This window comes from Aquarana catesbeiana, linkage group LG03 (genome assembly GCF_042186555.1).
Source record: "Aquarana catesbeiana isolate 2022-GZ linkage group LG03, ASM4218655v1, whole genome shotgun sequence".
In the NCBI taxonomy this organism is placed as follows: Eukaryota; Metazoa; Chordata; class Amphibia; order Anura; family Ranidae; genus Aquarana; species Aquarana catesbeiana.
The window spans coordinates 77841877-77867511 of record NC_133326.1 but is presented as its reverse complement, the minus strand read 5'-3'; the positions used below and the strand labels follow the sequence as shown (position 1 = coordinate 77867511).

Sequence of the window (25635 nt, the reverse complement as noted above, 5' to 3'; positions counted from 1 at the left end):
GGTTCTAAGTCATTTTATAGCAAAAAAGTCCCAGAAAAGGCCTGGTCTTCAAGTGGTTAATAGGCAAAACAACTTTTCATAATCCAGAGGGACCAGCATTTTACAAATCACTGGGTTTTAGTAATTATACGAATTCAGTGTTTTCCTATGTGATCCCACATTAACCTTGAAAATGTGTATATACCTATGGAGGGAGAATGGATTCGGGAAGTAAATCTAATGAAACAAATATAAAACATTTACCCTCCTTATACATGGTAAAATGTAACTACTCAATAAAATAGTTTGGATTGAATCAAATTCAAGATTTTGGAAGAATCAAACTTTATATTAAAATAGTGTATATGGTGCAATTTATACAGGGATGAGAGAAATTATTGGGTTTTCTTCTTTTGTATTCTTTGTATTTAAAAAAGAATAGGTATGACTGGAATGTGGAGTTCCCCTCCCCCTTCTGTATATCCTTTTAGTACCCCTCTTTTTATTGGCCTCCTGCCCTTCCTTTTCTGTTCTTACTTCTGTTTCTTCTATTTGACAATTCTGGTAACAGGTTTGTTCTTGTAGTTCAGACAGTGTAGCCGTCATCCCACAGGTTAGAGATGTATATGCTGCCTATATATACTGTATGTATATACTATACTGCCTATATATACTGTATGTATATACTATACTGCCTATAAGTAAGTAATGGTGTTATTGTGCATTTGTTATGTCTTTGTCATTTATGTCTACAGCTGCATCAATATGTTATCAGCATGTGTATATTGTTTTAAATATGTAAATAGCCAGCTGCTGCCCCCTGGTGGAGCTGGGTAGGTCCTGAATCATATAATGAAAGCTCTTATATTTGCATATGATAATGCTTTTGCTTAAAGTGGTTGTAAACCCTTACAAACCATTTTTTGCTACAGGTAAGCCTATAATAAGGCTTACCTGTAGCTACCCTGGATTATCTCCTAAACCTGCACGGTTTAGGAGATATCCCCCTGTATCTGCATGTGCCGAAGTCATCGGCACATGCGCACTGAAGCAATGGCACGTTGTGCCGTTGCTTCTGTTAGACTGTGCCGCCACCGGCGGCTCCCATGCGTGGGAGTGACGTCATTGAGGCTCCGGCCAATCACAGAGCCGGAATCCGAGGCTCCAGAAGGAAGAGGGGCATAAAGATGGACGCAGCCTGCACAGGGGACAGCACTGGATTCATTTGCAGGTGTCACATAATGGGCTAGTATGCAATGCACACTAGCCCATTATGCTTTTAATTTGCAGGGTTTGCAGTGAGCAAAAGAGGAAGTAAAGTCCATCAGGGTTTACTTCCTCATTAAACACCCAATTAAAAGTCAGCAGCTACAAAAAGTGTAGCTGCTGACTTTTAATAATCAGACACTCACCTGTCCCACGGTCTAGCGATGCGGGCCAACGAAGCCCGCTCCTCTCTGCAGGAACGGCATCACTACTGTGGGCACCCGGCTGTAGCTTCACAGCCAGGCACGCACTGCGCATGTGCGAGCCGCGCTGTGATTGGCCGGGCAATCTTCTGGGACGTGTCTGGGAATTCCTTGATGTATAAGGTTAAAGCAGGGCTCAACACACCCCAGGTGCCAGGTTGCATGGGCAACTAGAATTAGTGGCCTGGTGCCTGGGCTGCACTGTGGCAGGTGTCATGTCCCCCTGCACCCCGCACGGGTGTGTGGACTAACAAGGTGTGCTGGCCGGTAAATGAGGCCGTGGCTTTGCGGCCTGCTGGAGCAAGATGCAGCGCCTGCTATGCTGAGTGAGGGCATTGCCCTTACAATGATAACATTGGCCGGCGAACCGTTGCCCTTTTCTGGTGCCTGGGGCTGCGACAAGCAGTCACTGACAGCGCTGAGGGCTTCCACTGCTCACCCTCCTCCGACATCAATTTGACAGCTGGTAAGAGATTGAAGGTGTTGCAGGCTTCACCTTAATAGTGAGTGGACAGGGAGTGTGGGGCAGCTGGTTGGAATGGTTTCAGTTCCATTTACCACCCCCACCCCCCACCCCCCGACGAGGGAAACGTTTGTTTTGTTTTGTTTTTTCATTATAATTCATTTTTTATTTTTTATTTTTATTTTATTATCTTCAGTTTTGCACTCTCTCCTTGTCATGCCACAGCAACACAGCCAAAGGTCTACTTCACACCAGCTATCCAATCAGCTGCGCCTGTCAGTTTTTCAGGCAGACCTGATCAGACCCTCCAGTCTCCTCTGTGGAGCAGCGGATGGCAGCAGACACATGATCTGATCATATCTGGCAAAAACAGACAGATGGTGTTTTTTCTTTATCATACATCACGGGACACAGAGTAGCCATAGTAATTACTATGTGGGTTAAACGCCACCTATAGGTGAATGGACACTGGTGCACTAAAAAAACAGGAAGTCCCCCTCTATATAACCCCTCCCATACAGGAAGTACCTCAGTTTTTTCGCCAATGTCTCAAGGTGTTGAGGTTCTATGCTAAAGAAGAGCCCCGTTGGAGAAATACTTGACAGGATCAAGGAGCTATGCCAGGGGTAGGCAACCCCCAGCACACAAAGACTCTTTTGCCGGCACTCGACTTTCTCCCTATCAGCAGAGCAGTGCAGGGAGATGTCAGTGAGACACTAATGCATTTCAGTTTCAGAGTTCCCCACGCCAGACCTGCACTGAGGGGGAGGCACTGAGGGGGAGGCACTGTGTCCCCACACATTGTAAAAGATGGGAAACATTGTTTGGTTCTCTAACTTTGCTGTAGCTGCGATCGTCAGCTTTTGGGATGGGGAAGAGATTGGCTGCAGTTCTGCTGGGGGGGGGGGCGCTCCCTGTTTCCAGATGGAGAAGGACTGTCAATGGCCACTGCTAAAGACAATCACAGTCCTGCTAGCCCTATCCATGATCTGGAGGAAAGTGACTCGCTTGGTTGCCACTACCAATCTCAGAAAGAAGGGATTTCTTGAACAAAGGTTTTTATTAACTGCCCCTCGCCCGCCGGCTGTCAAATGAAGGCCAGGCGGCGCAGCTCTCGGTCTGTGCGGGCGCCATATGACGTCCTTCCAGAACGACCGCTCTTGCACGCCCCTGAAGGCGCGCATCGCGACGATTGGTGGTGCAGTGTGTCAGTCACACACACCGCTACACCAATCTCGGTAAAGAGCCTCTGACGGAGGCTCTTTACATCGTGATCAGCCGTGTCCAATCACGGCTGATCACGATGTAAACAGGAAGAGCCGTTGATCGGCTTTTCCTCACTTGTGTCTGACAGACGCGAGCAGAGGAGAGCCGATCGGCTGCTCTCCTGTTTATCAGCACAGCCCCCCTCAGATGCCCTCCCAGCACCACCAGGGATTGGCACCACCCTGGACTACCAGGTATGCCACCCTAGACCACCAGGGAAATGCCAATCAATGCCCAGGCAGCTGCCAATTAGTGCCCATCCCAAATGCCTGCCAGTGCAAGTGCAATCAGTGATGCCTATCAATACCATCTATCAGTGCCCAGCAGTGCCGCCTATCAGTGCCCACCAGTGCCACCCATGAGTGCCCATCAGTGCCACCTATCAATGCATATCAGTGACGCCTACCAGTGCCCATCGTCAGTGCCACCTCATTGATAGCACGTCATCGGTGCCGTCTTATCAGTGCCCATCAGTTAAGGAGAAAACTTACTTATTTACAAAATTTTATAACAAACAAAAGAAAAAAACTTTTTTTTTTTTCAAAATTTTAGGTCTATTTTTATTTGTTTAACAAAAAATAAAAACCCCAGAGGTGAGCAAATACCACCAAAAGAAAGCTCTATTTATGGAAACAAAATGATAAAAACTCTGGGTACAGTGTAGCATGACCGCTGAATTGTCATTTAAACAGCGACAGGGCTGAAAGCTGAAAATTGGCCTGGGCAGGAAGGGGGTGTAAGTGCACTGTATTAAGGTGGTTAATAATCAATTCAACTGTACAGCCCATCACATCTATGGTCACATAGGAGATAAACATAAGATATCATAAACGAAAGGAAGACGAATAAAAAGGAGAGCGTTAATAAATTCATGTCAACAAAGTAGAACAATCAGGGGATGAGTGTCCCCTCCTAAGTCTACAGCATCCTAGAACATATGCTTGGAGTTTAATTAGGGAGCACCCAAATGGGCATTTGCCTACAGCTCTTTAGCAAACCATCCATTCTATGGAGATAATTTCGAAGGTATACAAAATAATAATGCTGAATATTAGCCATATGACCATGTCAGCCAGGCTCAAGCCTGGAGGCCTGATGAGATGGAAGTATACATAAAAGAGCAAGGGAAAATGAAAAGAAATAGGAAGAAGAGAAGAATGAGTAAGCAGGAGAATGAATAAGAGTAGGAGTGAGAGGGAAAGGGAGGGATCCGCAGGGTGGGGGGCAAGCAGATATTAGATTGATAGGAGCGTGGAATCAAATCTGGTAGGTTGTATGTAGGCGACCCAAGGCTGCTAGAAATCCTGAGAAATTTATTGTGAGTGTCTGAAATTATGGCTATCAGCATTTCATTTACCATAATGTCATTCATACGATGTTTGACAGCCTCAAAAAGCTAAGTATGGGTGTCTTCCAGGCTCTCGCTATGGTCAGTTTATGGTAGATGCAGTGCCAGCTGGCGTTCTGGAAGCAGTAGTTCTATAATTGGTTTGCATAGGAGAGCCTCATAAGGGTCCCACTTCAGGTTAGTGTGAAATAGAGTGCGGAGAAGGGCATAGACTCTGACCCATAATCTGCATGCTCTTGGACACGCCTGAGAGCATCCCCGGAATCAGAGAGGAGAATAAGTTGGAATGAAACGAGCCAATCTAGCCAGGGTATACTATACAGATGTTAATATTTTATATGCATTCTCCAAAATGAGGACATTTTTGCAGCATTCGGAAAGAGACATAGTAATGACCTGCCTGTCCTCTGGATCCAGCTGCCTCCCTGGGTTGGCCTCCCACTGGAGGTAGTAAGGTCTAATCTGTGTTTCTTTTTTTTAGAGAGAAAATGATTGCTGCATAGACTAAGGAGATTAGGCCCGAAGATTGGGGCCGGGATCTACAAAGGCTTTCTAAAGGGGTAAAGGTGCATGGGGTAGGTCGGGACTTGATGAGCTGTTGCAGAAAGTGGCAAAGCTGTAGGTAGCTGTAGTGTTCCCGAAGTGGGATATCGTGTGAGGAACGCAGCGCATGAAATGTAATTATCTTGGTGGGGGTGAATAGAGAATGAATATCAACAAAACTGTTATTAGTCCACCAAGAAAACTGTTGCGGGTTATCATGGCCTGGCGGGAACAAAGGACACAGGAGGAGGCGGAATAATGGAAGATGAGGAGAAATCAGACCCGCTGAGTATTTAATGGAGTCCCACGCGCGGAGAGAATGTGTCAGGCAAGGCCCAAGAGTGTCAGGCCAGTGTTTGAGGGGAAGCCAGGGCAAGGAGGCTAACGGAATTGGATATGAGTCCACCAAGTCTATGGTGGCCCATAACGGCATTTGATGCTGTTCATGGGGATGAGACAATGGGGCAATGTTCGCTGCTGTATAGTAGGCTTGGAGATTGGGAACCGAGAGGCCACCATTGATCTTACGGGCGTATAGAACCTGTGTCTTGATTCTGGGTCTGGTGGAACCCCAGATAAATTTCAGAATTTTACATTGGTGAATGCACAGAATATGTGTAGGGACCGGGACCAGCAAAACATGAAAAAGATACAGTAGTTTTGGGATATAAGTCATGCGGACCGCCACAATCCTGCCGAACCAAGATAACGGGAAATGGGACCAGGAGGACAGCATATCGGATAACTTCCTGAACAGAGGGGGAAAATTGGCCTGGTATAGTTCCTCATATGTCGGAGTGAGCCTAATCCCCAGGTAAGGCAGAGAAGTAAGCCATTAAAATGAAAAGGCATTTTTTAGGGTTGCCAGCTCCAAGGGTGGAAGGTTAAGAGACATAGCTTTCAATTTGGTAGGGTTAACTCATGGTCCTGAAAATAGCGCAAAAGGTATCCAGGAGGGGGAACAGGTTAGGTAAGGCGATGTGGGAATGTTAGTTAGGGACATCGGGATATCGTCCACAAATAATGATATTTTATGAGAAGTACCCGCTTTATCCACCCCTGTTATGTCTGGGTGAAATCGCATCGCCTCCGCTAAAGGTTCTAGTGCTAAGATAAATAGAAGTGGGGAGAGCAACCTTGTCTGGTCCCCCTCCTGATAGGAAAGAGAGGCGATTCAAAATCGTAGTACTTGACCTTGGCCTGGGGAAAGTCATATAATGCTGAGATCCAGCTCAAGAATGAGGTGCCAAAGCCGTAGTGGCGAAGTTCCGTCATCAGGTAAGGCCAAGACAGGGTGTCAAAGGCCTTGTTCACATCGAGGGACAAGAACATCGTCGCCAAAGATCTGTTATGTACTATATGTTGGATTTGAAGGAGCCGTCTGATGGCGTCTCCCGCCTGTCTTCTCGGAACAAAGCCCACCTGGTCATTTTTAATCAGACAAGGTAAAAAGGAATTCAAGCGGTTGGCCAGAATTTTTGTTAAAATTTTCATGTCTATGTTTAGAAGGTTAGAAGATTGGCCTAAAATTGGCCCAAGAGGAATGTCCCGGTCGGGTTTGGGGATCATCACTATATTGGCGGTGAGGAGGGTCGAAGTAAAGGTGTGGCCATTTTTCACAGAATTAAACATGTTTGTCAGGTGGGGGGCTACCACATCAGCCATTTTCCTATAGAAAAGTGCCGTGAAGCCATCTGGGCCCGGTCTCTTGCCCACTTTCAATTCTTTAATACATAATAGGGTCGGGGTCCGACCATGGAACCGCTAAGATAGAGGCGGAGACGATTACGGGAAGATGTTTCCTGGACACAAACATATGATCGATTCAGGAGTGGGAATGATGAGGATGAGAGTAATGAGTGTAGTCCCTGCCCAGGGGATGGAGCTCTCTCCAGACGTCCACCAGGTCATGACTTCGTAGTGAGCATAAGAACTTTTTTGCATCCGGAGAATGTGCTTTGCACTCCGAGGGATATTTGTCAAATGCGGGGTTCAGAGTCACATTGGAGTCTCCTGCCAAGAGCAGAGTACCCCTCTGGTGGGCTTTCAGCAAGGATCAAACATGGGTCAGGAAGGGCCCTAGATGTACATTTGGGCATAGTATGTCAAGATGGTAACTTACGTGTCCTGAATGCTACCCTGTAACAGGAGGTATCTGCCATTTGGTTCTGCTATCTGTTTACTGCAAGTGAAAGGAATTGATTTGCGAAGAGCGATCAGTACGCCTCTTTGCTTAGTCGGGCCCTTAGTCAGGTAGATTTGAGGATATATGGCATGAAAATTTTTGGGGCAAGAAGAGGAGGAGAAGTGGGTCTCCTGCAGGCATGCAATGTCCACTTTTTGTTTTTGGAGGTATTTAAAAACCTTCACCCTTTTGAAGGGAGAGTTCATGCCCTGAACATTCAGGGATAACCAATTCAAAGCCATACCATCAGAAAGATGAACTAAAAGTTTACGACGCCCTGAGGCCCCATGGATTTTAGGGGGGGAGAGGAGAGAGGAAGAAGAGAGATTGGTGAAAAGAGAAAGTATAGAGGTGAACCATGAGAATCGAGGCCGAGAAGTACTCGGAGCATAGCAAATAGGTAAAGCATAAATGCTTCACTGAGTGGGAACAAAGGCCCACAAGGGGGCCGGAAGTTGGCTAAGACTAGCATCTGAGCCAAGTTCCGGCACATGGGGGAGCAATGGTCCTTTGGAACCACTAAACATCCTAATATTGTAAGATTGTCACAAATAAAATAAGCACAGTATCTAAATTAGCATTTAGGCCCCTTTCACACGGACGAATAGAATGGTGCTTTTAGCTACGGATTTTCTAGATTTCTATCGCAGCTAAAAGCACACAATGCTTTCCTATGCGCCCATTCACACACTGCGTTTAGCTGCGATTTCGTTACATGCGGTACCGTGCAGATAGAAAAAATAGAATTGACTGCGTCCAGGAGCGATTTAGCGCAGCTATCTGCACATAACCGCAGGTAATCGCAGTCTATTGTGTCAACTGCGGATAGCAGCGTGAGGAAAAGAAAAGAAAAACAAAAAAAAAAGCTCTCAGTTCACCAAACATGGAGGAGTGCGGGATGTGGAAAGATGGCGGCGATGGAACGTCACTTCCGTCAACAATTCTGATGGGTCACCAAATCTGACGGAACACTGGCATTTTATTATAAAAAGGAACACCTAGGATGGCAAGACACAGAGGATTATATAAAACAATACATGTTGTTATTTCAGCAGCAGGAGGGGAGGGGGTGGGCACTGACACAGGAGCAGACGGGCAGGGAGGGGATGGGGCGGGGACAGAGGAGAGACAGGAGAGCTGCAGATTGCAGCAGATGACGGAGGCGCGTAAACTGACCACGGTGTCAGGGCTCAGCAGCCATGATAAACCGTGGTCAGTTTACAGAGGGGAGGGGAGAATCAGGCAGGATCAGCAGGTATTTCAGGTGTTACATGGGGCAAAAATCACACTGCACAAATACTGTGCTGTATGACATGCTTTAAGGGAACAGGATCAATATTATTATTGTTTTAGTTAATAAATGCTTTAAAATATGGTGGCTGTGTTTGCTTTTTTTTTTCTTCACCTGGTGATCCGGCCAGTAATCTGTTATTTTTCTGTCTTCATTAACGCACCAAACTGGCTGGCCATACACCGAGCAAATGTCTTTCCTGCAACCACAATTTGTATTAAAGAAATTAGCTTGAATCCCCCATTAACAGACAGCGTTGATGCAGGAATTCCTCCTGCTGAGCAATTGTCTGCTCCTGCTGGGAGAAGACAGTGCATGTTGCTAGTGGCTATAGCAGTCACTAGCGATAATCGCAGGTAAAACCCGGCATGCTGGTTGTACTAAAGTGAATCGATCAGCTTGGTACATTCAGCCTGCCCATAAACGCTTTGAATCTCAGCCAGTTCCTGCTGAACTGGCCTTGATACGAGCCATGTATGGCCCGCCTAAGCAGGCATTCAGAAGGTGATATGCTGCCTTCAGCACCCCGGACTGAAGAGGGATTTCAAATGCACATCCTTTGTTACTGCGTCACAACCACATTCATTAGATGCAGTTGCTGCCCGGCCCGTTTACCACTATAGGGTGCATAGCCAATTACACCTGCAAAAGGGACATCACATGCCGTACTTTTTTTTGTTTTGTTTTTTGGTATTCTGCAAAACAAAGACTCACAGCCACGACAATGTATATGGGGGTGTCTGGTGGACATTGCTGAGCTTTGATAGGCAGCTGAAGTGCCTTAAATCCACGCCTTAACCGTTTCATTTTAATGCACTGACAGTCCCATGTGAAAGTGCCTTGGGCCCCTATCTAGAATGTAATGAACCCCCATAACTGTTACATATCGTATCATACGTGAATTTACCATGGAAATTGTTGGGTCAAAGCTAATGCATTAGTCAGATTTGGTTTATAGAATAAAATTATTTCAGCAATAGTTTGTGAATTCATCTATTCATACACAAGTTTTTTGTTCGCACAGCTTTTATAAACATCCATTATGAAGAAGTTCAGCGCAGTTTTTGTTACTTCCGATTTTATTATCGATTTGTACCACTAAATAGAACAGATTCACTTAACAGGTGTTTCATACAATAAACACTTCATTAAAAAGAGCCATTAGCCCGCTAGCGGAATATTTTAATGATGCGTTATATCACAAATAAAAGCATGGTGCTCACAGACCTCTGTACACCATGTCTGAAAATTCATTTCTTCCCTGGATGGAGGCATCATTCTCTCTCTTTTTAAATTCTCTTTATTGATTTTTAATAGATTTACAAAAACAGAGCCTTGGGGCATTTCCCGGCTCAAAAAGTACTACGTAAATCGGTACCCAACAGGTTATCTGTCCAAACAGTGCTGTTAGCAACAGAAAAACAAACAAAAAACCAAAGATATGATCATTATCGCTTTAAAGTGACATCTCCATAGCTTCTGGTCATTCCAACTCACCAATTAGTGAGATAAACGGGTTCTGGAATTTACATCAGATAAATGTTCTCTAATAAAACACCGCCAGGGGTTCTACTCTACCACACAGAGCCCTGGTTCACATTGCCGTGACTTGTCATGCAACTTGAGAGTTCAAAGTCGCATGCCAAGTCGTGCCCCATTAACGGCAATGGAATCATTCTAAAATCAGTGCATCTCAAGTCGCTCCGACTTAGAAAAAGGTTCCTGCACAACTTCTGGTGCGATGTCAATATGACTTTAACTTCTGTTAAAGAAGTTGTATGCAAGCCGCAATGAAGTCGTGCAGGGATATTGAATTCAAAGTCACGGCAGTGTGAACCCAACATGATCAAGGCGCGTACATTTTTTTTATACACACTACAAATGAAAGATCTACCTTTAGGCCCCATTTACACCTGAGTGTTTTGCAGCTCAAAGCTGAATACAAAGACGCCCCAAGCAGGTTAATGTCTATGGGAATGTTTGGCCATTCTTTTAGAAGCGCATTTGTGAGGTCAGGTACTGATGTGGACAAGAAGGCCTGGCTCGCAGTCTCCACTCTAATTCATCCCAAAGGCGTTCTATCTGGTTGACGTCAGGACTCTGTGCAAGTCAATCAAGTTCCTCCACCCCAAACTCACTCATCCATGTCTTTATGTTGGAACAGGAAGGGGCCATCCCCAAACTGTTCCCACAAAGTTGGGAACATGAATTTGTACAAAATGTCTTAATGTGTTGATGCCTTAAGAGTTCCCTTCACTGGAACTTAGGGGCCAAACCCAACCCCTGAAAACCAACCCCACACCATAATCCCCCCTCCACCAAATGATTTGGACCAGTGCACAAAACTGGTAACCTGTAAAAAAAAATGTAAGCGTAGCCCATGGAGATTTTTAAGTACCCAAATTTGGCACCATTCCACGAGTGTACGCAATTTTAAAGCGTGACATGTTAGGCATCTATTTACTCGACATAACATCATCAGTTATATTTTACCAAAAAAATTAAGCTATATTTTGCATTTTAAGTTGTAATGACCGCAATTTTATTCTCTATATATATAAAAAAAATTTTAGCTGAGACCCTAGAGAATAAAATTGTGGTCATTACAAATTTGTGTCACATGGTATTTGCTCAGCAATTTTTATGCAAATAATACACTTTAATAAATTTTAATGCAAACCCCCCCCCCCCCCCCCAAAATATAGCCAAATTTTTTGGGTAAAATATAAATGATGATGTTACGCCAGATATGTATAAAAAATCATAATTTTTTTTTTCTGCTAGGAAAAAAATAAAAATTATATATATATATTTATTATATATTACACTTACCTGCAGGAGAAGCCTGTGATGTCCCCGTCTTCCTCGCTAGTAGCGAGTGTCCATTCTTCATCCCTCTTCCTTCTGGGCCACGAACTCCAGCTCTGTGACTGGCCGGAGTCGTGTGACATCACTCCCGCGTGCGCCGCCTTTAACGGTATGACCCGAGCTAGAAACGGCACAGCGTGCCCTTTCTGACTCCGGCGCATGCGCAGAAGAAATCGCCCTATGGCAGATATTTCAGGCACCTACAGGTAAGCCTTAATCTAGGCTTACCTGTAGGTTAAAGTGGTTGTAAAGGGTTTGCAACCACTTTAAAGCCCAGCTCTAGGCAAAAATTAAATGTAATTGATACACAATGCAATATTTACCTTAAAGTGGAGTTCCACCCAAAAGTGGAACTTCCACTCATCGGATTCCTCCCCCCCTCCGGTGTCACAGTTGGCACCCTTCAGGGAGGAGGGGGGTGCAGATACCTGTATATTACAGGTATCTGTACCCACTTCTGGCATAGATAGACTCAGAATCTGCGGTTATTTGCGCCACTTCCTGCTCCCACCCCGCTGTCTGCTGGGAAACACACGAGTCTCAGAGACAGAAGGGACCATCCATATTGCGCTGCACGACTCGCACATGCGCAGTAGGGAACTGGGAAGTGAAGCCGCACAGCTTCACTTCCTGATTCCCTTACCGAAGATGGAGGCGGCAGCACCCGAGGACCGAGAGACGGTTCGGCCTCGGGTGCCGACATCGCGGGCGCCCTGGACAGGTAAGTGTCCATGTTTTAAAAGTCAGCAACTGCAGTATTTGTAGCTGCTGACTTTTAAAAAAAAAATTTTGGCGGAGCTCCGATTTAAAGTAGAAGTCCAGCCACAGCTTGTTTCGCTGTATTTCTTCTATGGATCCCAGGAGTGCAGGTTGTTTTGCACTCCTGTGACCTGTTTTCAGCAGAAAGGGGATTGAAGTCCCCTTTCTGCTGACTTCACAAAAATCAGTCCAGGACTGATTGGAGTCTGGATCCACCAGGTGCCTGGACTGACACCCGTCTCAGCCTCTCAGCGAGGAGGGAGAGTGCTGTGACTGACAGTCTGCATCTCTCTGCTCATGGAGCTCTGAAAACGATCGATCGGGGACAGATGCAGCATTCCACCGATGGTAGGTAAGTATGATTCTACAATAAAAAAGAAAACCATACTTCTCTTTAATCTGGCCATACATGGTTCGGATCTCGGCCAGTTCAGCAGGAACAGGCTGAGATTCGAGCCGTTAATGGGCAGGCTGAATGTACCAAGTTGATCAACTTTGGTACAACTAGCCTGCCGAATTCGCTTTATGTTATCGTAAGCGGCTGCTATAGCCTCTATCGATAATCACTGTCTTCTGTCCACGGAAACGGCTTCCCCCCCCCAATATCTTTAATATTGATTGGACCATGGGCAAACATTTTCTTGGGCCCCCCTCCATGCAGTTTCACTCTCCACCTGCTTTGAGGCATACAATAAATAGCAGCTAGACTCAAAATTCGTTTACTGAATCAGATCAGGCAGTGATTGCAACTGGTTGCCAGAGGTTACAGTGTATTGTTAATGCTCACTGATTAGTTGCTAGAGGTTACAGCACATGATTTATGCTTGTTGATTGGTTGCTAGAGATTACTGTACATCAATACTGCTCACTGATTGGTTGCTAGAGGTTACTGCACACCATTACTGCTTACTGATTGGTTGCTAGAGGTTACAGCACATCATCTCCTCACTGCCTGCACACCATGGACTGGGGAGGTGAGGGGACCCATTAATAGACAGAAAACTCCTAGGACTCCTGGGATCAGTGGCAGTGCTGGGGGAAGGGGTGAAAATTTCCAGCATGCCCCTTTATCTCCTCAGTGGGCAGCATTCGATATAGGTGATGGTGGATATGACCTCAGGGGGGCATGATATACATATGAATACTGCCTCTATTTACATATGAATGCTGCCGGTCCGTCGCTATTTACATATGAATGCAGCCACTATTTACATATCAATGCTGGTATTTACATGTAAACATGGGGTCTGCAGGTGAGTCATCTGTACACCACAATAGGGCAGAGCTGGCACAATTAGTAACAGAACTTCACACTGAGATATCAGGGAATTTAAACTGGGATAGTTGGCAAGTATGGGGCAGCTCCTTTGGGCCCCACAATAATGACAGGGCCCAGGGCAGTTGCCCCTTTTGCCCTGCCTTAAAGACGTCCCTGGCCGATTCCCCAGTCAGCAATGTCCCGTGGTTGCAGGAAAGAAATTCGCACTGCATGTGGCTGGCCTTACCCTTGATTCCAAACACCTCTTCCTCCAGTGTAATGGATTAAAGTCAGTTTCCTCTGTAAGCCAAGCCAATGTAGGGCCTACCCCAAATTTCTGGGTGCCTGATAGTGACTACCAGAGGTGGGGAGAGCTGACTTAATTCCTCAGGGTGCAGGTTACTAGGCACGGTGGGTAATGAACAAGAAAATTGGGCACCAGTCACTTTTATGCTTAAACAAGAAGTTTATTTCTCAAACAGGAAAAATGTGGGAGAGAGGAGATGGGGCACAGGACACCCTTAGTAGCGATCAGCAACAGGCAGATTGGCAGACTCCTTAGACAAAAATAGGTGAGATAAAGTACATGGCAGCACAGGCAAGGGAGCCTCTAAGCTGAACCAGCACATCTGTACTTTGTAGGATAGGCTATCTCCTCTAGTAACAGAACTTTACTCACAGTGTCATACACAGATTCCCTTGGATGAGTTCTCTCTTGCAGTCCTCCCAGCCACTTCATAGCCTCCACTTTGACTTTGAACATAGCATGGTTGTTGGTTTTTATATTAGCCAGACGGTCTGGTCTGAGTATTTCAAAAACTGCTGATCTAATGGAATTTGAGAATAATCCGAAAAATCGAAAATATCCAGTGAGCGACAGTTGTGTGAAAGAAAATGTTGATGTCAGAGGATACTGGGCAGACTGGTTTGAGATGATAGAAAGGTAACAGTAACTCAAATACCCACTCGTTACAACCAAGGTATGCAGAATACCATCTCTGAACGCACAACACATTGAACCTTGAAGCAGAAGACCCCACCAGGTGCCATTCTGGTCAGCTAAGAATAGGAAACTGAGGCTACAATTCGCACAGGATCCCCAGAATTGGACAATAGAAGATTGGAAAAATGTTGCCTGGTCTGAAGTCTCGATTTCAGCTGCGACATTCAGATGATGGGGTCAGAGTTTGGCGTAACTAACATGAAAGCATGGATCCATCCTGCCATGGATCAACGGTTCAGGCTGGTGGTGGTGTAATGGTGTGGGGGAATATTTTATTGGCACACTTTGGGCCCTTTAGTACCAATTGAGCATTGTTTAAATGCCACGGCCTACCTGAGTATTGTTGCTGACCATGTCTATCCCTTTATGACTACAGTGTACCCATCTTCTGATGGCTCCTTCCAGCAGGATAATGCACCATGTCACAAATTATCTCAAACTGCTTTCTTGAACATGACAATGAGGTCACTGTACTCCAATGGCCTCCACAGTCACCAGATCTCAATCCAATAGAGCACCTTTGGGATGGGGTGGAATGTGAGATTTGCATTATGGATATTCAGCCAAAAAATCTGCAGCAACTGCATGATGCTATTATGTCAATATAGACCAAAATCTCTGAGGAATGTTTCCAACAACTTGTTGAATCTATGCCATGAAGAATTAAGGCAGTTCTGAAGTCAAAAGGGGGTCCAACCTGGTACTAGCAAGGTGTACCTAATAAAGGGGCCAGTGAGTGTATATTACAATAAACACTAAGTCTCAGTTCTTAATCACTGAGCTACGTTGCATTAACTTACAGTAAGGGGGGGGGGGATTATTAGATCCCCCTGCTGATTTTGTACGTTTGCCCACTGACAAAGAAATGAGCAGTCTATAATTGTATTGGTGGGTTTATTTTTAACAGGAAGAGACAGAATAAGAAAAAAATATCCAGAAAACAATACTGTATTTATCGGCGTATAACACGCGCCTCAAGTTTAGGAGGGAATTTTAAGGAAAAAACTTACACTTAAATGCCCATCAATGCAGCCTTATCAGTGTCCATCTGCAGCCTTATCAGTGTCCATCTGCAGCCTTATCAGCGTCCATCTGCAGCCCTGTCCAGTGTCATTTGCAGCCTTGTCCAATGTCATTTGCAGCCTTGTCCTGTGTCATTTGCAGCCGTGTCCAGTGTCATTTGCAGCCTTGTCCAGTGTCATTTGCAGCCGTGTCCAGTGTCATTGCAACCTTGCCCCAGTCATTGCAGTTAAAATATGGCGCCGCTGAGATACACAGAGCCGGATGTCCAGTGTATCTCGGCTCCTCTCGCAGTCCCGCCCAGTCCCGCCCTATGATGGACATAACACAGTTCCAATGGCGGGACTGGGCGTGACTGTGAGCGGAGCCGAGCCTAGTCTAGTACACTTGGCTATGTGTATCTCGGCTCCTCTCGTAGTCCTGCCCTATGATGGACATAACACAGGACAAATGGCGGGACTGGGCGTGACTGTGAGAGGAGCCGAGCCAAGCCGAGCACACTCGGCTATGTGTATATCGGCTCCTCTCATCTCCTCTCGTAGTCCTGCCCTATGATGGACATAACACAGTACAAATGGCGGGACTGGGCGTGACTGTGAGAGGAGCCGAGCCTAGCCGAGCACACTCGGCTATGTGTATATCGGCGGCGCTCACTGGGCTCACAATCAGCAGGGATCGGCTTATGACACGCACCCACGATTTCCCCCTGATTTTAAGGGGGAAAAAAAGTGCGTGTTATACTCCGATTAAATACGGCAATTTCAAAAAAAAATTTTTAATGGGTAAAAAAAGTATTTGATCCCCTATCAATCAGCAAGTTATCTTTGCATTTGGTGGCTTTCAGATGTAACAGATCCCTCACAAGGGGGCATGGTGAGGACAGTTCTCCAGAATCTAAGAGCGAGAACAATCTACCTGTTCGGCAGCACCACTTACCCAGGGGAGGTATAACAGACCCAACTAAATGGGTAGTAGAGAGAGCTGCCTACACAGGGCGGTACTAGAGCCGCTTACATAGAGAGAGGTAGGAGAGAGTAGAGATGCAAGAAAGCTTGTTGGTGCTCACTCCGAAACCCTGCACTCTGTGCACAGCGCACCCCTGATCTCTTCGCTCTGTGTGCAGTGCATTCCTGAACTCTGCATTCTGTACATAGCGCACCTTTAAATGCTGAACTCTGTATACAGAGCACCCCTGAACTCTGCACCCATGACATAATTTACTCCTATGACATAATTTACTCCTGAATAATAAAAGCATAGATTCGTAGTCTTGCAGGTACAACCATACTGCCAATGCGGCCCGCAATGAAATTGAGTTTGACACCCCTATTTTAGTGGTTTGGCCTCTTATAGCAGAAGGCACTGATTTGTCAGCTGTCTTTTGACTACACTTTTAGCGGCTGGGATTGGGCATTTTTGTTCAGATGGATTTTTTTATTTTTATTTTTTTTAACTAGGTGCTAGTCTCTAATTCCTGTGGAGTTTGTTTGCTTTACTTTGTAATGATGTTCTCATATGTTGTAGCTGCTGTTTGTAGTGTCATGGCTGATTGAGTCTTCTATGTCCATGTATCAGGCAACTTTCTGTTTCAACTAGGGTTATCCAGATGCCACTTTTTTAAGACTGAGTACAACGATTTCTGATACTTTTTTTTTTTTTTTTAAATGTCATGTGACGGTTTTCAAAGCACAATACAGATTAGGTGGCACTGATTATGCAGCATTGATGAGCACTGACTGATGGCTGGCTCTTGTAGTTGACACTTCTGGGCATTGGGCACTGATAGGTGGCATTAGTGGGTAGACACTGAAATGCAGCCAGCAATAAATGACATGAGAGGAAAGGCTTCCTGCGACACCCATCTTGGTACTCCTTGCACTCGGTCGCATAAAAGCAGCAGTGGATATCTTGTTACACCCAGCCCCAACTATCTGGGCTGGATGTAACAAGATGTCCGCTGCTGGCTTACTGCGGCTGAGTGCAGGATGTACCAAGCTGGGCGTCGGGATGCTCAACCACTGATGTCGACACGGAGCGTCACTTCTGTTGTTCCGCCCACTGACTTCCGGTTGCGGTGCCTCTCCCAGGGATCAGATCAAGTATCGGGAGCATTTGTGTGAATACAAGTACTCACGCAAATGCTCAGTATCGGGACAACCCTGGTTGCAACAAAGTGTCCAATACCTGCCTCGCTATTTCCCTTTCCGTTTCCCACAAATGTGGAAATGCTAATGTGATGAAACCTCTCTTCCAGCAAGTGTGAGTTCCCTGTTACTTTTTTTAAACACACACAACAAACCAAGTTTAGCGCTGTCCCCACTATACCTATTCCAACAGTGAACAATCTGTATGTATATTCCTCGCTTAAGGTGTTGCAGCTCTCCCAAAAGTCCACTGGGTGGTAGACATGATTCTGAAAATATATAAAGACAAGAGAGAGCGCACGCCAGCCCTAGTGTGTTATCGTTTAATAGATGAAGATAAGTGTATAAAAAAACGAGGGTTGCACTCACAAACATCTAGCGTTAAATGGCATAAACAGCTCCATAATAGCCTCCTCTCCTGGTCTGTAGGGATCAGTTAGCTCACAGCAACTAGCAGTGTGGTAAAGTATTTCAGTAAGCACAGACCGCCGGCTTCCTTGTAACACACACCACCCAAAGCGCTCGCACGGACCAGCCGGCGCTGCCTGACGTCACTCATGGCCAGGGGGGGGATGCACAGTGATGCAGCTGACTCCTCTCGTAAGCTTCATGCAATTGCTAGGACATGTTTTGGAGGCGAGGACCTGAAGAAGGAGGCCACGTTTTGTTTGTCAGCTGTGGATTGTAATCCCTCCTGACCCCCCAGAAGCAGTGTGTGTGAATGTCTGTACACTGTAGTGCACCGGATTAGTGCACTTTTTAAGGAAGTGAGGTTATTTTTAGTTCAAAGCGGAGTTCCAGTCAATTTTTTGTTTATTAAAAGTCAGCAGCTACAAAAAAAGTGTATCTTCTGACTTTTAATAAAAAGGCACTCACCTGACCCACAATCCAGCGACGTGGCCACCCAAACCCTCCATTCTCTCCCCCGCCTGTCCACGGCACTGGCAATACTACTGTGGGCATCCGGCTGTGACAGCTTGCAGCTTCACAGCCGGGTGCGCATTTCTCACTGCGCTGTCCTGCATAGCCGGGCAATCTTTTGGGACCTGTGATGTGTCCCAGAAGATTGCAGGGTGGAAGGGCCGCCTAGGCAGCCAAAGCGGAAGTGGGAGCTCGTCGGTAATCGTGATGCATCACGGAATCGAATCGTTGACCAGATAATCGCAATCGAATCGTGAGACCAGTGAAGACGCGCACCCCTAATTGCTTCACACAGATCTTAAGATTACTTATTTCCTGCTGGCACCACTCTGGAGACCGCTAGCCAGGATAAGAGAAGATGAAGTGAGTGACAGGAGCCCGCACTACAGAGGAGGCATCGGCTTAAGTGGCTCTTGCTCCCTATTACAACTTTCCAAGTAGTCCCTCTGCATTGCACTCTGTTTGATGCTCTAGAGTGGTGGGTCATCAAGCCCAGACCGTGATCTACCAGTCACCTGTCCGCGATCAACTGGTAGATCACGATCTACTGGTTGCTGGCCCCATGACCCCATGACCTAGAGCACTCATCAGTGCTCTGGTAGTTCAATAAGAGCTACAAGCTATCAGCCACAATGGCTGACAGTACTTGACTGTAAATGTAAATGACTTGGCCGCGATTTCTTAAGTTGTGACAGCAGGTGCGAGGAGAGGATTCGTGGCCGGGGGGGTGAGCAGGCAGATACTGGACATGGCGCACCCTAAATATATGGGTGTAGCATGTTCACAAAGGTGAACTTATCCTTTTAGCCTGGGTTCAGACTCTTGCGATGCGGGAACCAGCATGATTCCACTGCCAGTTCCTACATTGTATTTCCCCCACAGGCAGTTCACACTGCCCTCTGCCAACTGCTGCAGGTCTCAATACAAAGTTAATGACACCCCCAGGATTTAGACAGGAATCAAATCATATGGGTGAGAACACCCATGTGATCCTTTTCCAGTGCGGGAAAAAGAAAACTCCCTGCACCTTGTGTTTGTGTTTTTTTTTCTTCTTACGAATCCAAAGCGTGTTCAGCCATACAACTATATGACCGAATTCGCATTGCACAGACATCGCATGTGATCTGCATCAGCAATGCGGTGCGAATAACATGCCATGTCTATGTTCGCATATGTGTGAACCCAGGGTGAAAAATTAATCCTATAGTGTTTTCAGTTTGTTATTCTCAGATACAATTGAATTCCTCTTTATATGTATATGTTCAGTTTCTTTATTCTGCTGCCTACTAAGACAATTACATGGTCTGCATCTATCTTGTTATTGACTTAAAGCGGGATTCCGGCCAGCGAAAAACATTTTTTAAAGTCAGCAGCTACAAACACTGTAGCTGCTGACTTTAAATAAGTAGACTTACCTGTCCTGGGTGCCCGCGATGTCGGCTGCCCGAGGCCGGCCTGTCCTACGGCTCTCGGGTCCCAGCACCGCCATCCTAAGTAAGGGAAACGGGCAGTGGAGCCTTGCGGCTTCACTGCCAGTTTTCTACTGCGCAACCACGAGCGGTGCGGCGCTTCGTGAATGGGACACGATGTGTTGTGGGACACACACAGTTCCCATAACACACCGCGCCCCATTCCCCAGAAGACAACGCAGGGAGGAGAAGACAGAACATCACCACGGTGTAGGAAGAGGCAGATTAGGAAGACTGCCTAGCAACAGCCATTTCACGTAAGTAAACATTTTTTTTATTTTTTTAGGTATTTTTTCATGCAATTTTTTTTTTAAGGGTGGACCTCCACTTTAAGCTCAGTACATAAGACTGTACTTGGCTTATATGATATGTTATAATGCGGGTCAGGGGGAAGGTCAGTGAGCTTCTCGCTGGTCATTGCTTTCTACAACCCCATCTAGGTCTGCGCTCGATAACCAGAATTGCTCTGGTGAGCGTCTTAGCTCTCTAAACTTAGTACTACAATACCTTTTTGGGGTGCTTGTACTTATATTTTATTCTGTTGCTTTTTTCCTCTCTTTCTTCTTCTACTATCACCCTCCTCCCTCCTACTTTCCCTACCTACTAGTCTTCCGCTTCCCCACTCCCCCTTCTTTACCTCCCCTCCCTCCCGCCCCTCCCTTCTTTTTTAAGTGGGTCCCGGGTCATGGAGGCGGTACGCGTGCTCTCGCTTAATGCGAGAGGCCTAAACGTTCCGGAAAAAAGGCGTATGTTATTGCAAGATTTACACCGACTAAAAACTGACCTGGCGTTCATTCAGGAGACACACTTTAAGGAAAATAATTTCCCTTTGCTGCAAAATAAATCCTTCCCGAAGGCATATCACTCCACTAACCGGGATAGCAAATCTCGAGGGGTTTCCATTCTCATCTCCCGCCCTGTCCCATGGATCCTAGAGGACATGAGGGCTGACCCAGAGGGACGCTATCTGTTCCTCAGAGGAACAATCGGAGGAGTAGAGGTGACTCTTGTCAATGTTTATGTCCCGAACAGTGGACAGGATCAGTTTATCTCCAAAGTGATTGACACCCTGCTAGAATTTGCCAAAGGTCAGACAATACTGGGAGGCGATTTCAATGTACCACTGATCCCATCAGAAGACACATCAGTGGGGCATTCCTCAATAACTCCCTGTGTTAGGAAACGCATTGCGCGTACTCTACATAAAGCTCAGCTAATTGATGCCTGGAGACTCACCCATCCCACTGAAAGGGACTACACCTTTTATTCATCATCACACAAACAATACTCGAGAATTGACTACTTCTTGATCCCCCATTCCCAACTACACGCTATTAAAGAGACCTCCATTGGCTCTATTACATGGTCTGACCATGCCCCTGTTCTTTTGACCTATGCCCTGACTGACATTTTTACCTCCAAAACAAGAACCTGGAGATTAAATGAGAGCCTCCTACAAGACAAAGAGGTACTTTGAGATGTAGTTAGGGAGCTGGACTTTTACTTCCAAACTAATGATACCCCTGATAGCAATCCCGGCATCGTCTGGGAAGCCCATAAGGCAGTGATCCGGGGTGTCCTTATCAAGCATGGTTCACGCATAAAGAAACAACGTACGGAGCAGTTGGCTTCGCTCTTAAATCAACTGAGCCTTGCCGAAGCCCGACACAAGCATGCCCAAAGCCAACCTCTAGAGGCCGAAATCTTGACACTTCGTAACAAAATTACCGATCTAATGAAATTTAGAGCTAAAGCCGCGATTCAGATTTGTCGCCGGATATCCTATGAGTCAGGTAACAAGTGTGGCAAACTTCTGGCCAGGTCTCTAAGAGAGTAAGTATTAGCTAATTATATACCGCATATTAGGACCTCTAAAGGCCAGAAGACCTCATTCCCCCGCAACATAGTCGGAGAATTTAAGGAGTTCTATGCGTCTCTCTACAATCTGCAAACTCCAGCTCCCCAGCTCTCTCGAATTGAAGAATACCTCATTAACTCGGGCATGCCCAAACTTTCAGGTGAAATAGGGGATATACTTGACGAACCAATCTCCACAGAAGAGATACAATTAGCAGTTAAGACGTCTAAGCTAGGGAAAGCCCCAGGACCGGACGGACTTACTGCACAATACTTTAAAACACTACTCCCCTCCCTTGTGCAATTCATGCATAAATTTTTCAACTATATAGGCCCCGATACAAATTTCCCCCGTGACTCTCTGTCGGCTCACATCACAGTGATCCCTAAGGAAGGGAAAGACCCATCCCTGTGTGGGAGTTATAGACCAATTTCTCTCCTAAATACTGATTTGAAAATTTTTACCAAAATACTCTCTACTAGGATCCAATCCCACCTCCCCGCCTTGATTCACTTAGACCAAGTTGGTTTTGTTCCAACAAGAGAGGCTAGGGACAACACAACTAAAGTTCTGAACCTCCTACATGTGGTCAATAAGAGAAAAACTCCCTGTATTCTTCTAAGCACGGACGCGGAGAAGGCCTTCGACAGGGTGAATTGGCAGTTTATGATAGCTATTCTGAAACACATAGGCCTTGGTAGTAACATGTTAGGTTGGATTAAATCGCTATATGGGGCCCCATCAGCACGTGTCCGGGCCAATGGGATACTATCAGATTCCTTTGAAATCAAGAACGGAACACGCCAGGGATGCCCCCTGTCCCCGCTCCTCTTCGCCCTGTCGTTGGAACCTTTTCTGCGTACCGTGAGAGCCAATCCACACATCTCTGGGGTGGATATGGGAGACTCACAACAGAAAATTGCCGCATATGCGGATGATATGTTGTTCTTGCTCACCAACCCACTGATCTCTCTTCCAAACCTCCTCAAAGAATTTAAAACGTATGGTGAACTTTCAAACCTGAAGATTAATTTCACTAAGTCTGAAGCTATGAGCATAGGAATTCCCACACAACACCTCACAGCCCTCCAATCCAGTTTCAAATTTAGACGGACAACCTCTGCCTTGAAATACCTTGGTACATATATCCCCACCAAATTCTCACAGCTCTTCCCTCTAAATTTCCCCCCTTTGCTGACCAAAGTTAGAGCTCTCCTTACCAAATGGCAAATGGGTCTTCACTCGTGGTTCGAGAGATGCAATATTATTAAGATGTGCATCCTGCCTAAATTCCTCTATCTTCTCCAAGCACTCCTGATCCAGATTCCCTCTAGCTATTTTGATCAAGTCAGAGCGGTATTCTTCGACTTCATTTGGGCCCATAAAAGACCGAGACTGAATAGACGACAGATTATGTTACCTAAGCAATATAGGGGACTGGCAGTCCCAGACCTTCGTAAGTACCACCAAGCAATTCACCTAACAAGACTAGTCGACTGGAACCGACATCAATCCACGAAATTATGGACTAATCTAGAACAGACTCAATGCGAGATACCACTAAACAGAGCTCCTTGGTGTCATAATTCACTACCAAGAGACGTAAGAAACCACCCGCTGATAGGTACTACCACACAAATATGCTCGTCTCTCTTTGCGCGTACAGACCTGGTGTCATTAAGGTCTCCTCTTCATCCGGTACTGGGAAACCCAGAGTTTGCCCCCGGTTATACAGACCCTGTCTTCCGGGCAACGAGAGCTGCAGGTCGCTTCCAAGCCTCCCATTTTATGATTAACGGTAGATGGCCGACACGGACAGAACTCATGGATATGGACGGTCCCTTCCATTTAGATTTTTGGAGAGCACATCAGCTTAGTCATTTTCTTAAATCACTACCTCTCCCAAGTAGCCCTGACCAGAATCTAACCACCCTAGAGACATACTGCTCAGAAGAGGGTGCCGTGTCCCATATGCTATCGGCCATCTATCAATTGCTGATCACCCCATCAGATGGCCATCGTCTTCGATGCCTGGATAAATGGGAAAGGGATCTACACTGCACCTTTTCAACATGACAAAAACAAAACATCCTCCAATTCACTTTCAAATCTTCAATCTGCTCAAAAACACAAGAGACTAACTATAAAATAATTACCAGATGGTACAACACTCCGGCAAAGTTACAAAAGATATTCCCCGGTGCCACGAATCAGTGCTGGAGATGTCAGAGAGAATGTGGAACGATTCTCCACATTTTCTGGTCTTGCCCTTTGTTGGAGGGGTTTTGGAAAACTGTCCACCAGACCTTGCAGAAGTTCACTGAATACCCAGTTCAGGCAGACCCAGCCCTATTTCTGTTACACGCATCTGACAAATCTCAGAAAGCATACAAACGATCAATAATACCTCATTTGCTCGACGCAGCGAAGGCCTGCATCCCCTTGTACTGGAAATCCACACAATCTCCCCCTATTAGTTTATGGATTAGGAAAGTAGAAGAAATAAAAAAAATGGAGGATCTAATCCTCTCAGCCCGCCATCAAAATGAACGCTTTGCCAAGAAATGGTCCATTTGGAATGTTTTCTTCTTTTCAGATGAAGATCAGACACTTTTGGGGAGGAATGCGACTGACTGATTAATATAGTACTGCTATGCAATACAGGTACATAGGTCTAATGAGGTTGAATGACTTTACCACCCTGTCCTTCGACTCGCGGGGGGACGCGCGTGCTGCCTCGGTGTGCCATGGTTGTCCCACACCCCTCATCCCTACACTCTCCTCTCCCCTCTTCCCCCCCCGTCCCACCTTCACGCTTTCCCCCTCCTTTTTCTCCTCTTTTCTCCCCACTTTCTACTCTCTGTTCTTACTAGGACTACAATGGTTGTAGGAGGTATTTACTGGTGCCCCACGACCTAAATAGTCCTACTCTTTTACTATCCCGGAAAATAGGAGCAAGACTTGCGGAACCTCTCGACAGTTCTAGTGCAGCCTAGGAGTAGGTTGCCTTTTTGTTCCAACTGGGGTCATGGTCAGAAACAGTCCTAATGTCAAGATCGCGATACTCTATTTACTGTTAGGTAGATCATGATAGGGGACTTCGTTCATACCAATGCATGTTATCTGGCTCATTTATGATCTCGAGATGTTATATTTCGTTTGTCTTGTGTCCTTTCTTTAAATAAAAAATTTGAAAAAAAAGACTGTACTTGGCTGTAAAGACCTACTTTGCTGGATTTCCCAGACACTGCCATTCATGTTCTTTACCCTTGGAGAGATGAAAGCTGCCATCACTTTACCAGCCAATAGACAGCTGCTGACAGGTGTAAAGTGGAGGCACCTAGAGATGCATACCTGCAGCAACTTTTCTCTGATTGGATAACGCTTCAGCACTTTCTGATAGTTCTGAATTTTGCCCAGCCCCTCCCACCCATGCTTGTTGGCCAGTGAAGCAGCTCTTCAAAGTGATTGGTCGACAGCAGTGGTGGTCAACTTATGAGCTAAAGGGGACTTTACATGTAGCCCCTGACATCACTAAATATAATGTTCAGTATATGTAATGCTTGAGACAACTGTAAGAAAATGGCAGACCTAATAGAAGAAATGAGGGCCAGGGAATGAGTACATGCTACATTTTTGGCTTGGGATATTCTGCAGAAGACAATAACTATCTGGAAACATGTTGCATGAGGATATTAGAGATCAATACTATTACCCTAAATGATGTTCCCACTACAGACTGCTCAGGACCGAGGGCCTCACATCTTATGCCCAAGAGCCACACGTGGCCC

General features: G+C 45.9%; 1 protein-coding gene across 2 annotated transcripts in view; it reads left to right on the top strand.

The window, feature by feature from the left end:
• LOC141131448 (unconventional myosin-Vc-like) overlaps positions 1–25635 on the top strand; it is a 164761-nt gene that overhangs the window by 100174 nt on the left and 38952 nt on the right. The window lies entirely within an intron of this gene.